Below are 14,034 nucleotides of genomic sequence, written 5' to 3'. Positions count from 1 at the left end.
TCCAGGGTCTCAGCTACGATGATGAAATGGTATCAGCCATTCTACAGGCACCTTCAATCATCGGTAATGACGGATCTCCACGGCGGGTGGGAGATCTTTCTCCTTCCTGGCGGCCAAGACCTGGAACTCCCTCCCCACCAGCCTCAGGACCACCCAGGACCACTCCGCTTTCCGGAGACTCCTAAAGACCTGGCTGTTCGAACAGCGATAACCCCCCCCTTTTCCCCCTAGCGCCTTGAGACCCGCACGGGTGAGTAGCGCGCTTTATAAATGTTAATGATTTGATTTGATTTGATTTGATTTGATTTGATTTGATTTGATTTGATTTGATTTTGATTTGATCTGCTCCATCTGGTAGTCTCAAGGAAGATTGGAACAAACTATCAACCTTGAAACGAGAATTAATCAAGACATCATGCATGGGACCATCATGACGGAATATTTGCGCGCTAACATAGCTCCGAATGGACTGTTAGTGTCCAATATACCGAGAATTTTCTTACAAGACCTAGCCTTTAGAAAAGACTGGGCACAAATTGCGTGGTAGTGTACTAGAGATTGACTTGTGCTAATCATTAACACTTCCAAACGCATTGCGGATTCCATCACTATCCAAATCAACACCATGGAAAACACTCTTAAAACCACAGTCTCATTAACAGCCTTTAAAAACCGCCTTGCTGAAATGACCTCTGAACTAAACGAGACGAAGGAGTTTCTAACTCAACAAAAGATCACTAAACTTCAGAAGGACATAGTTAAGTTCAGCAGGGAGAAGGTGTATCCTTACATCAAGGAGGACTACGACATAGATACTCAATCACGTTCCTCCGATGAATCAACTTCTTCGTACAAAAAAACACGGAATTCCAACAGTGGCTCATCATCAGACAGTTGGAGCACTGATGAGAATACCTCACGATCATTTTACAATTATCCTGCCTACCCTGTCAGCCACCCGATGCCCTGGCAACCACCCTATCCATTTTTCCAACCTCGCCCCCTGATGCCATTTGTGCCTTTTGTAGGCAGCGGCCAGGCCAGAGGCAGAAGAAGAGGAAGAGGCAGACATGTCCAATGGTCGAGGGAAGAACCCCAAATGGTAACCAGGAGCCAAACCAAGAGCCCCATACCGAGAACCTAGTTGTCAATCTGTCCAAGAGAAATCTCTCAGTGGACGAATCCAAGGTTCTCAATAAAGGCCTTGGCTTTGTCCCTACCCCTGATGAGGACTTCTTCCGTTCACAGATCGAATTGGCTCAATTTTTTCGAAAGATTCGCCTTCATGTGTTCTTCAAAGACAAACCTATGGAACCACAAACTCGAGACTCAGGCCTCAAAAAACCTTCAACTTTTATACCTACATCAACTATGATGCCTAGTGAGGTATTGACTTTTGAAAAGGCTGTATTAGCTGACGTATCTCGTCTACGCCCTAAACACCCTTTCATCAATATCCCTAAGAAGGAGAAGCAGGCTTTACAACATCTAGCAACTGATCCCAGCATTGTCATCAAACAGGCTGACAAAGGTGGCGCAATTGTGATTATGGACACAGTTGACTACAGACGTGAGTGTTTACGTTTGCTGAGTGATACCACTTATTATTCCAAGATTACCACCGATCCCACCAAGAGATTACAAACGCAGATCAGATGTCTCTTGGAGGAAGCTAGAAGTAACGCATGGATTTCCGCTAAGGAGGCAGAATTTCTTGATACAGTCCATTCTAGAGTACCATATTTTTACTGCCTACCAAAAATCCACAAGCACACACAACCTCCTCCAGGTCGACCGATTGTATCGGGCATAGCTTCTGTGCTTAAACCAATGTCAATTTTTTGCGACCATTTTTTGCAACCCCTAGTGAGAAACTCTTCCACTTATTTGCAGGACACCAAGGATGTCCTTAATTTAATTGAAACTGTTAGTCACACTGGGGATATACAGGGTCTCATTACCTTAGATGTTGAAGCACTTTACACGAACATCCCCCAGGAGGCTACCCTGCATGTAGTGGAGGCAGCACTTCTGAATGACTCCACTTCCTTCTCTACGCCAATAGCCTTCATCATGCAGTGTGCAACCTTGGCCCTGACTGAAAGTTACTTTAAATTTGAAGAACAATTTTTTCATCAGACCAGGGGGACATCAATGGGCAGCACTTTCGTGCCAAGTCTTGCCTGCTTTTATATGTACGACTTTGAGAAAACATTAATTTTGTCACAAGATAATCCCTTTCAGAACGACATTAAACTATGGAAACACTATATAGATGATATTTTGGTCATATGGCAAGGACCGCTATCATTAGCAGATGAGTTCACAACTTGGGAAAATTCCCTTGACCCTTACCTGAAATTCACTGCTACTATATCATCCACTCACTTACCTTTTCTAGACTTGATGATCACTGTTGATAAAGGCCTACTGTCAACCAGCACATACCAAAAACCCACAGATCGGAATAGCCTCCTCTTATACGAGAGTTACCACCCTAAGGCTTTAAGAGACAACTTACCTGTTGGCCAGTTCTTACGGCTCAGACGGAATTGTAGCTCCCTAACAGAATTTGACCGACAAGCCAACACACTCCAGGCTAAACTTCATGAACAACATTACCCACCTAAAATTGTCAACTTGGCCCGTAAGAGAGCAAAAAATAATCACAGGGAGGGTTTATTAGAAAACAAAGAAAAGGTCCCCCACACATGCATAACTTGCGTTTCGACGTTTACTCCTCTTTCCAATGACATCAAGAAATTGGTCAATAAACGTTGGTCGATATTGGAAAGTGGAGGTATTCCAATGCCAAAACCACTATTTGCCATTAGACGAACTTCTAACATTAAAGATATAGTGGTTCATACTCGCCCACGTATCTCCCATGATACCCCAACACAAAGAACACTGTGGGATCTGCCCCCAGTTGAAGGCCATTACCCTTGTGGTAATTGCAATGTTTGCACATTGACTAATCGAACAACGTCATTAGACCTTGACCCCATCGAGAGGTGGTTTTTTAAAAAACATACAAATTGCAATTCCAAGAACTGTATTTATATGATCACGTGCCCGTACGGACTGCGTTACATAGGTATGACAACACGTCCTGTCAAGATACGCATTAATGAACACAAGAGCAACATCAGATGTCACTGTGTGACCACTAAACTCTGTGAGCACTTTATAGACTTTCCCCACACTCCAGATGAGTTACGGTGGGTGGTTTTGGAAGCCCCAAGAATCAGACAAAATGACTCCAATTACTTCTTCATAACCGAACAACGTTAGATTTTCAGATTGGGCACCTCAATACGGGACTGAATGATGAAATTCCATGGACTTTACTTACACCTTAATTAATGTAAAAAAATGTCGTCCTTCCATGTATTTATCCGCAAGCCACTGGCATTCTCGAATGACGATCCACATAGAATGATTTTACCACCTGTTTTTTAAACCTATTTAATAATTCAAGTATTTGCTACTAACATGCATTATCCTGATTACCCCCCCTTTTTTTCCCATTACATTAATTCATAATGACTCTTAGACCACGAGTCTCCTGCATTCCTGTATGTTCTAGTTGTTTCAATAAGACACTAGTTCTTCCCTTGTTTTGAGATGGAGAGTGAGTCCGTCGTTTATTTTTGTTACTGTTTCACGCGCGCGAGCCGGATAGCACTTCCGGGTTCTGCTACGCGTATTAAACAGTCCTTGAAGCGCCCGGCCACTGTTTACGGAGACGCTGTCAGGAGGGTAGGTTCAATAACCTACTGATGTTTGACAACAGTAAGTTCTTCGTTATTTCACTCCCGTTAGTCACAATGACCGACGGGTGAACATGACTTCTGGTTTTTGATAATTTTTATATTTTGAGGCACTGATTGATTTATGGCCTTGACTTCTTGCTCCACGTTTCTTAGTGTAAACGCCATTTGTATCCACATGCACACCAACGATTTCATCGCGGGGGAGACACTAGCCAAGGGTTCTTTTGAACATTTTTCTCAAAATATCAGTTGATTCGGACATGTTTATGAGATTCTCCTTCCCAATTTCTACTCTTGAATGGTCATCATTCTGAACTTACATAGTTATGACTTACATGCATTGTTTTAACTTCTCAATACCTGACAATTAGAATCAGAATGGTTTTAAATATGTATGATTGTGGTTTATGACATTCAAATGTAAATGTTTACCACTTCCTGATTTTCTTTTTGACTACCGTGACATATAGATTGTCATTTCCTGTTCCTGACATATGATTCCCAGGAGCTCAATCCGTATACCGGGGATGGTAAGCCTCAACAATTTCTAATAAAACATTTTTCTCCTCACTTTTTGTGCATGATGTACTAAACCACCATGTTTACATGTGCACTTTAATCTGGACTCTATTTTCTACATGTTGTTCCATTATTTTTAGGGCGACCTTGTTTGACATAGCGAGTAAACTACAGTAAGTGACTGTCATTTAATATTTTTGTCCCTAATTGGGTCTAACTTTATTCAACTGTTTGGAAAAGTCGTAATTTTTCATTGGTCCTGATGAAGCGTCAAGGGATCCGGTTGGACCATCAGACGTGAAACATGTAGACCCTATACTTAGAGGTACCATAATTGGTTTATTCCTCTTGTATTTTTGTTGAGAGTACGTGAGCATCACTACTCACTTAGTACTTCTATTCTGTTTTTAACTTTGGTCTCCATCACATCATTTCTGATTAAAATTATGACTGCCAATTGTTGATGGATAACCAATTTTATTTAGCCTTTTTTCCTCTCCATTTTTGCCCAGGTATCTTGCATTCAGGTACCCTATCTAAATGATCTGTTTCCTCTAACTATTAGTAGTGCAAAAACGGTTAAGAGCCCCCCTTGGGGGAGCCCGTTAGGTATTGCAGCGCCGGCCTAACAAGGAGCTTTCCCAATGATGAAGCCAGTCATCCAATGAGATGCATGAGGGTTCTCGCTCCTGTAGAAATAGGTCCTTCTTTTGTTTGTTTTGGAACAGTGTACCCTTCTTTTTCTTATTACTCCCCATGGGAGACTGTACACTGGACCATTAATCTCTCAGGTCCCTCCTCTTTGTTTTTTGTCAACTATCAAGACATCCAGTGAGTGTGCTGCTGTGTCCTGTGTCTGGAAGCCACAATGGCATGTTCGACAGGGGATAGGACCCCAGCCTTCACACCGGAAGAGTTTGGGACGCTTGTGGTTGGGGTCTTACCCCTGTATGGACAGTTGTATGGTGTTTCAGACAAGCAGGTAAGCAGATTTTCTGTACAGTAGATGTGACATGGTTGCATGTAGTTGCATGTGTGTGTGCATGCAGTATGTCCTTTTGAGAGTGTTGTATCATGCAACCTTAATATGCACATAGGTATGTGTAATGTGCAGCATGACTGTGATATGTATACAGTATTTAGTCCAATTGTGTAACTGCTTTAGGAGCCTACATAAATGTGTCCTTATCTCTGTGTCTTCCATGCAGGTAAGCGCCCATCAAAAGATGGGTTTGTGGTGAGCCATCGCCAAGGCAGTGCGGATCCTGGGGGTTCATATCCGGTGGAGCACTGACTGCAGAAAGCGGTGAGAGGACCTGAGACACTGGGCCTGGAAGACTGCAGAGGCCCAACCGGGGATGTCCTCCCAAAGAGGGAGGGGTGCCCTTTGGACCCTGACCCCCATAATGGCTTGCATACTGGGGGTGGCCTACCCAGAGTTGGATGGGCACTTCAGGGCAGCACAGCAGCCACAAGGGGGTGAGTACTCACAGTTTTCTTCATGTTGGTATTGAGTTGCATAGTGATTGTTTGGTTAACTAATAGCTAATGGATGTCCAAGTAACCTCAGGTTGGGTTTGTAGCTTAGGTCCTCATTGTAATGCCAATTGGACTGTCTGCTTGGTAGTTGTAAGCACAGACATAGCTGCATATGTAGAGGGGTACATCCTGGGACTAATGTGAAGACTGGTGACACTCATGTACTGCTCTTTGAACTAGCTATGTGGTATGTTCAGGCAAATGAAGGTTGTGCACACACTGTCATGGGGTAATTGTAGATGTCCCTCAGTTGACTCCCACACACGGTATCTTGAGTAGTCACAGTTTGCTGCTGTATCAGTGTAGTGTTGTCGATGAAGGATTGTAGAGGCTCCAAATTGCAAGGCCTATTGTTGTCAGTAGCCATTCCTTTAGTCTGGTGTTTGGCACAGCATACTGTATATTGCTTGTGTGTTGTTATAAAGTGTGGCTCATATGTGGCATAAGTGTGGTTATTGACCCTATTCTCCCTTTCTTTCTCCCCCTTGTCTTCCTCTGTCCTTGTGTGCATTTGCATCATCAGGTGAAGGAGTAGGGGCACCAGTGAGTGGGAAGGCTGCAGCCCACAGCACCCAGGAAGCAGAGTCCACCAACGCCGAGGGGACCAGTGGGTTGGAAGGCGAGGGGATCATCACGGGGAAACCAGGAACTGCTACATCTGACTCTGATTCCTCCTCCGATGGAAGCTCCCTAGTGATGGCGGACCCCTCTGGGACTACCCCAGCAACCACATCGTCTGCCACCCCCATTACCAGCATTGCCCTCCCAGTAGCTCCCCACTGAGTTGCCCATGCCCACTCACCTAAAAGAGTGGGCATCTCCTTCGCCGCAGGCACCCCTGCCCCAATCAGACCTGCTGCCCTCAATGAGGGGGCTATTGACCTCCTTAGATCCATCTCTGTGGGGCAGTCAACCATGGTGAATGCCATCCAGTGGCTGGTATCCCAGATGCAGCAAAGCAATGCTGACCTGGAAGGCATTCACAGTGAGTTGGCTGGCCTACAGAGATCGGTTCAGGCTCTGGCCTCCTCTTTGACGGCAGTCAGTGTCTCTACTTCATCCGTCGCCCTCAAGCGACCTGTACCCAGCCCCAGAGCCCTCTACCCCAACCCATCCCAAGCACACAATCAGTCCTGCATGCATCCCAGCCAACAGACAAGACATGCAAAGACAAACACAAGCACCAAAGTTCACATCACAAGCATGCACACACTCTACACACACCAGCAAACATGACAACAGCCATTGCCTCTATTTTCTCCCCCTCTGTAGGAGGCTGGCCTGGCTTGTAGTGGGTACCAAGGGGGTACTTACACCCTGCACCAGGTCCAGGTATCCCTTATTAGTGTAGAGGGGTGTCTAGCAGCTTAGGCTGATAGAAAAGGTAACTTAGCAGAGCAGCTTAGGCTGAACTAGGAGACGTGTGAAGCTCCTACTACAGTATACCACTGGTGTCATATGCACAATATCATAAGAAAACACAATACACAGATATACTAAAAATAAAGGTACTTTATTTTTATGACAATATGCCAAAAGTATCTCAGTGAGTACCCTCAGTATGAGGATAGCAAATATACACAAGATATTTACACAATACCAAACATATGCAGTAATAGCAATAGAAAGCAATGCAAGCAATGTACAGTCACAATAGATTGCAATGAGAGCACATAGGCATAGGGGCAGTACAAACCATATACTCCAAAAGTGGAATGCGAATAACGTATGGACCCCAAACCTATGTGAGCTTGTAGAGGGTCGCTGGGACTGTAAGAAAACAGTGAGGGTTAGAAAAATAGTCCACCCCAAGACCCTGAAAAGTGGGTGCAAAGTGCACCTAAGTTCCCCAGAGAGCACAGAAGTCGTGATAGGGGAATTCTGCAAGGAAGACCAACACCAGCAATGCAACAATGATGGATTTCCAGACGAGAGTACCTGTGGAAAAAGGGGACCAAGTCCAAGAGTCACACTCAAGTCGGGAGTGGGCAGATGCCCAGCAAATGCCAGCTGTGGGTGCAAAGAAGCTGCCACTGGATGGTAGAAGCTGTGGATTCTGCATGAACGACAAGGGCTAGGAACTTCCCCTTTGGAGGATGGATGCCGCACGTCGTGAAGAAGCTTGCAGAGGTATTTCCATGCAGAAAGACCGCAAACAAGCCTTGCTAGCTGCAAGGGTCACGGTTAGGGTTTTTGGATGCTGCTGTAGCCCAGGAGGGACCAGGATGTCGCCAATTGCGTGAGGAGACAGAGGGGGCGCCCAGCAAGACAAGGAGCCCTCTCAGAAGCAGGCAGCACCCACAGAAGTGCCGGAACAGGCACTACGAAGTGGAGTGAACCGGAGCTCACCCAAAGTCACAAAGGAAGGTCCCACGATGCCGGAGGATAACTCAGGAGGTCGTGCACTGCAGGTTAGAGTGTCGGAGACCCAGGCTTGGCTGTGCACAAAGGAAATCCTGGAAGAGTGCACAGTAGCCGGAACAGCTGCAAATCACGCGGTACCCAGCAATGCAGTCTAGCGTGGGGAGGCAAGGACTTACCTCCACCAAACTTGGACTGAAGAGTCACTGGACTGTGGGAGTCACTTGGACAGAGTTGCTGAGTTCAAGGGACCTCGCTCGTCGTGCTGAGAGGAGACCCAGAGGACCGGAGATGCAGTTCATTGGTGCCTACGGTTGCAGGGGGAAGATTCCGTCGACCCACAGAAGATTTCTTCGGAGCTTCTAGTGCAGAGAGGAGGCAGACTACCCCCACAGCATGCACCACCTGGAAAACAGTCTAGAAGGCGGCAGGATCAGCGTTACAAGGTCGCAGTAGTCGTCTTTGCTACTTTGTTGAAGTTTTGCAGGCTTCCAGCGCGGTCAGCAGTCGATTCCTTGGCAGAAGGTGAAGAGAGAGATGCAGAGGAACTCTGATGAGCTCTTGCATTCGTTATCTAAAGAATTCCCCAAAGCAGAGACCCTAAATAGCCAGAAAAGGAGGTTTGGCTACTTAGGAGAGAGGATAGGCTAGCAACACCTGGAGGAGCCTATCAGAAGGAGTCTCTGACATCACCTGCTGGCCCTGGCCACTCAGAGCAGTCCAGTGTGCCAGCAGCACCTCTGTTTCCAAGATGGCAGAGGTCTGGAGCACACTGGAGGAGCTCTGGGCACCTCCCAGGGGAGGTGCAGGTCAGGGGAGTGGTCACTCCCCTTTCCTTTGTCCAGTTTGCGCCAGAGCAGGGCTGGGGTATCCCTGAACCGGTGTAGACTGGCTTATGCAGAGATGGGCACCATCTGTGCCCATCAAAGCATTTCCAGAGGCTGGGGGAGGCTACTCCTCCCCAGCCCTGACACCTTTTTCCAAAGGGAGAGGGTATAACACCCTCTCTCTGAGGAAGTCCTTTGTTCTGCCTTCCTGGGCCAAGCCTGGCTGGACCCCAGGAGGGCAGAAACCTGTCTGAGGGGTTGGCAGCAGCAGCAGCTGCAGTGAAACCCCGGGAAAGGTAGTTTGTCAGTACCCGGGTCTTTGCTAGAGACCCGTGGGATCATGGGATTGTCTCACCAATGCCAGGGGGGCAATATCCATGATCTTAGACATGTTACATGGCCATATTAGGAGTTACCATTGTGAAGCTATACATAGGTAGTGACCTATGTATAGTGCACGCATGTAATGGTGTCCCCGCACTCACAAAGTCTGGGAATTTGCCCTGAACAATGTGGGGGCACCTTGGCTAGTGCCAGGGTGCCCACACACTGAGTAACTTAGCACCCAACCTTTACCAGGTAAAGGTTAGACATATAGGTGACTTATAAGTTACTTAAGTGCAGTGGTAAATGGCTGTGAAATAACGTGGACGTTATTTCACTCAGGCTGCAGTGGCAGACCTGTGTAAGAATTGCCAGAGCTCCCTATGGGTGGCAAAAGAAATGCTGCAGCCCTTAGGGATCTCCTGGAACCCCAATACCCTGGGTACCTCAGTACCATATACTAGGGAATTATAAGGGTGTTCCAGTATGCCAATGTAAATTGGTGAAATTGGTCACTAGCCTGTTAATGACAATTTAGTAAGAAATGAGAGAGCATAACCACTGAGGTTCTGATTAGCAGAGCCTCAGTGAGACAGTTAGTCATAACACAGGTAACACATACAGGGCACACTTATGAGCACTGGGGCCCTGGCTGGCAGGGTCCCAGTGACACATACACTAAAACAACATATATACAGTGAAATATGGGGGTAACATGCCAGGCAAGATGGTACTTTCCTACACAACCCCCCCCCAAACGAAGGACAATAAGACTAGCCATGACCTGATGAGTCTTCATTGTCTAAGTGGAAATATCTGGAGAGTCCATCTGCATTGGAGTGGGTACTCTCAGGTCTATGTTCCACTGCATAGTCCATTCCCTGTAGAGATATGGACCACCTCAACAATTTAGGGTTTTCACCTTTCATTTGTTTTAGCCAAAGTAGAGGTTTGTGGTCTGTCTGAACAATGAAGTGAGTGCCAAACAGGTATGGCCTCAACTTCTTCAGTGCCCAGACCACAGCAAAGGCCTCCCTCTCTATGGCAGGCCAACGCTTTTCTCTAGGGGTCAACCTCCTGCTGATAAAAGCAACAGGTTGATCCTGGCCCTCAGAATTAAGTTGTGATAAGACTGCCCCTATCCCTAATTCAGATGCATCAGTTTGGACAATTAATTTTTGGGAGTAACAGGGGCTTATCTGGACAGGTGCAGAGCACATGGCCTGCTTCAGCTCCTCAAAAGCTTTCTGACAGCTGGCTGTCCACAATACCGTTTTAGGCATTTTCTTAGATGTGAGGTCATTAAGAGGGGCTGCAATGGAGCCATAGTTCTTTATGAACCTCCTGTAATACCCAGTGAGGCCTAAGAAGGCTCTCACCTGGGTCTGTGTTGTAGGGGGAACCCAATCTATAATAGTTTGGATTTTCCCCTGAAGTGGTGCAATCTGTTCTCCACCTACCAGGTGTCCCAGATAAACCACTTTGCTCTGCCCTATCTGGCACTTTGAAGCCTTGATAGTGAGGCCTGCCTTTTGCAGGGCCTCCAAAACTTTCCACAGGTGGACCAGGTGATCATCCCAGGTGGAGCTAAAGACAGCTATATCATCTAGATATGCTGCACTAAAAGCCTCCAATACTTGCAGGACTGTATTCACCAACCTCTGAAAAATGGCAAATGCATTTTTCAACCCAAAAGGCATTACTGTGAATTGGTAGTGCCCTCCAATGGTAGAAAATGCAGTTTTTGCTTTTGCATCCTCTGATAACTTGATCTGCCAATACCCTGCAGTCAAATCAAAGGTGCTTAGATACTTGGCAGATGCCAGTGTATCTATTAGCTCATCTGCCCTGGGTATAGGGTGAGCATCAGGTTTAGTTACCTGGTTGAGACCCCTGTAATCTACACAAAATCTCATTTCCTTCTTTCCATCTTTGGAATGAGGTTTTGGTACAAGTACCACAGGAGAGGCCCATGGACTTTCAGAGTGCTCAACCACTCCCAGTTCAAGCATTTTCTAAACCTCTTGTTTTATGCAGTCCCTGACATGGTCAGGCTGCCTATAGATCTTACTTTTGACAGGCAAGCTGTCTCCAGTATCTATAGTGTGCTCACACCAAGAAGTGGTGCCTGGCACAGTAGAAAAGAGTTCAGAAAACTAACCCAGGAGATTTATGCAGTGGTCTTTCTGCTCAGCAGTAAGACAATCTGCTAGAACTACACCTTCCACTAGAGCATCTTGTTCTGTGGAAGAGAAGAGATCAGGGAGAGGGTCACTCTCTTCTTCCTGTCCTTCATCTGTTGCCATGAGCAGGGTGAGATCAGCCCTGTCATAGTAGGGTTTAAGGCGATTGACATGGAGCACCCTAAGGGGACTCCTGGCAGTGCCAAAGTCAACCAAGTAGGTGACTTCTCCCTTTTTCTCAACAATAATGTGGGGACCACTCCATTTGTCTTGGAGTGCTCTTGGGGCCACAGGCTCCAAGACCCACACTTTCTGCCCTGGTTGGTACTGAATCAGAACAGCCTTCTGGCCATGCCATTGCTTTTGGAGCTCTTGGCTGGCCTGAAGGTTTTTACTGGCCTTTTTCATGTACTCAGCTGTCCTAGATCTTAGGCCAAGTACATAGTCCACTATGTCTTTCTTAGGAGCTTTTAAAGGTTGTTCCCAACCCTCCTTCACAAGTGTTAGAGGACCTCTCACAGGGTGTCCAAATAGGAGTTCAAAGGGGCTGAAGCCCACTCCTTTTTGGGGTACCTCCCTGTAAGCAAAAAGGAGGCTAGGTAACAGGACATCCCATCTCCTGCGGAGTTTTTCAGGGAGTCCCATTATCATTCCGTTGAGAGTTTTATTAAACCTCTCAACCAGTCCATTTGTTTGTGGGTGATAGGGTGTGGTGAACTTGTATGTCACACCACATTCCTTCCATATGGCCTTTAAGTAAGCAGACATGAAATTGCTTCCCCTGTCTGATACCACCTCTTTTGGGAAGCCCACCCTGGAAAAGATTCCCAGGAGGGCCTTTGCCACTGCAGGAGCTGTAGTGGTCCTTAGAGGAATTGCTTCAGGATATCTGGTGGCATGGTCCACTACCACCAAGATAAACCTATTGCCTGAAGCAGTAGGAGGGTCAAGGGGGCCAACTATGTCAACCCCTACCCTTTCAAAGGGAACCCCAACCACAGGTAGTGGAATAAGGGGAGCCTTTGGAGTGCCACCTGTTTTGCCACTGGCTTGACAGGTTTCACAGGACTTACAAAATTCCTTTGTGTCATCTGACATTCTATGCCAATGAAACAAGGGGACAAGCCTGTCCCAAGTTTTCATTTGCCCCAAATGTCCAGCTAAGGGAATGTCGTGGGCTAGAGTTAGGGGGAACTCTCTGTATTGCTGAGGAATCACCAATCTCCTGGCAGCTCCAGGTTTTGGATCCCTTGTTTCAGTATACAAGAGGTTGTCCTCCCAGTAAACTCTGTGAGAGTCACTGACATCCCCATTTGCTTGTTTGACAGCTTGCTGTCTTAGACCCTCTAGTGTGGGACAGGTATGCTGTGCCACACTCAGCTCCTCCCTGGCAGGCCCCCCTCCACCCAAAAGCTCAGCAGTGTCTGCTTCCAGCTCCTCTGGTGAAGGTTCTGCACAGAGTGGAGATTCTTCTTCCTCAGAAGTTGAATCCACTGTAGAGGGAGGGATAGTAGGTAGTGTTTTACCTTTACTAACCCTAGCTTTAGGGAGCACTTGGTCCATTCTTCCAGGATCCAAGTCACCCTGTCCTTTCTGCTTTTTGGCCTGAGCCCTTGTCAAAACAAAAATATGTCCAGGATGCCCAGCATTGCTGCATGAGCCTCCAACTCCACTTCTGACCAAGCTGATGTCTCTAAATCGTTCCCTAGTAGACAGTCTACAGGTAAATCTGAGGCAACCACAACTTTCTTTGGACCAGTAACCCCCCCAGTTGAGATTCACAACAGCCATGGGGTGGCTAAGAGTGTTGTTATGAGCATCAGTCACTTGGTACTGGTGACCAAGTAGGTGTTGTTCAGGGTGGACCAGTTTCTCTATTACCATGGTAACACTGGCACCTGTGTCCCCGTAGACCTGAACCTCAACACCATTTATTAGGGGAAGTTGCTTGTACTTATCCATATTAAGGGGACAAGCAACCAAGGTGGCCAAATCAATGGCACCTTCAGAGACTAATACAGCCTCTGTGGTCTCCCTAACAAGACCAACCCCAACTAAATTACCAAAAGTGAGCCCAGCTACTCCCTTGGATTGGCTATTAGTAGGTTTGCTCCCACCACCACTGCTATTACTAGGGGCACTAGGTGTAGCAGTAGGGGTTGTGGTAGTGGGAGGCTTGGTGCTTTTCTTTGGACAACTGGGATCTGTTGTCCAATGGCCTTTTATTTTACATAAATAGCACCATGGTTTCTTTTCTTTGTTTTGAAGAGGATTTGGGCCCACCACCCCCACCAGAGTGTTTTTGTGGGCCTGATGAAGACTCATTTTTAGATTTGTCCCCACCCTTGTCAGAAGACTTACCATCCTTCTTCTTACCATCCTTGTCACCCCCTGTATGAGCTTTTCTGTTCACCCTTGTTCTGACCCATTTGTCTGCCTTCTTTCCCAATTCTTGGGGAGAGGTCAGATCTGAGTCCACTAGGTACTGGTGCAACAAATCAGACA

The sequence above is a fragment of the Pleurodeles waltl genome, chromosome 4_2, assembly GCF_031143425.1.
Source record: "Pleurodeles waltl isolate 20211129_DDA chromosome 4_2, aPleWal1.hap1.20221129, whole genome shotgun sequence".
Classification (NCBI taxonomy): Eukaryota; Metazoa; Chordata; class Amphibia; order Caudata; family Salamandridae; genus Pleurodeles; species Pleurodeles waltl.
The sequence above is the reverse complement of the archived record's forward strand: the minus strand, read 5'-3'. Positions refer to the sequence as shown.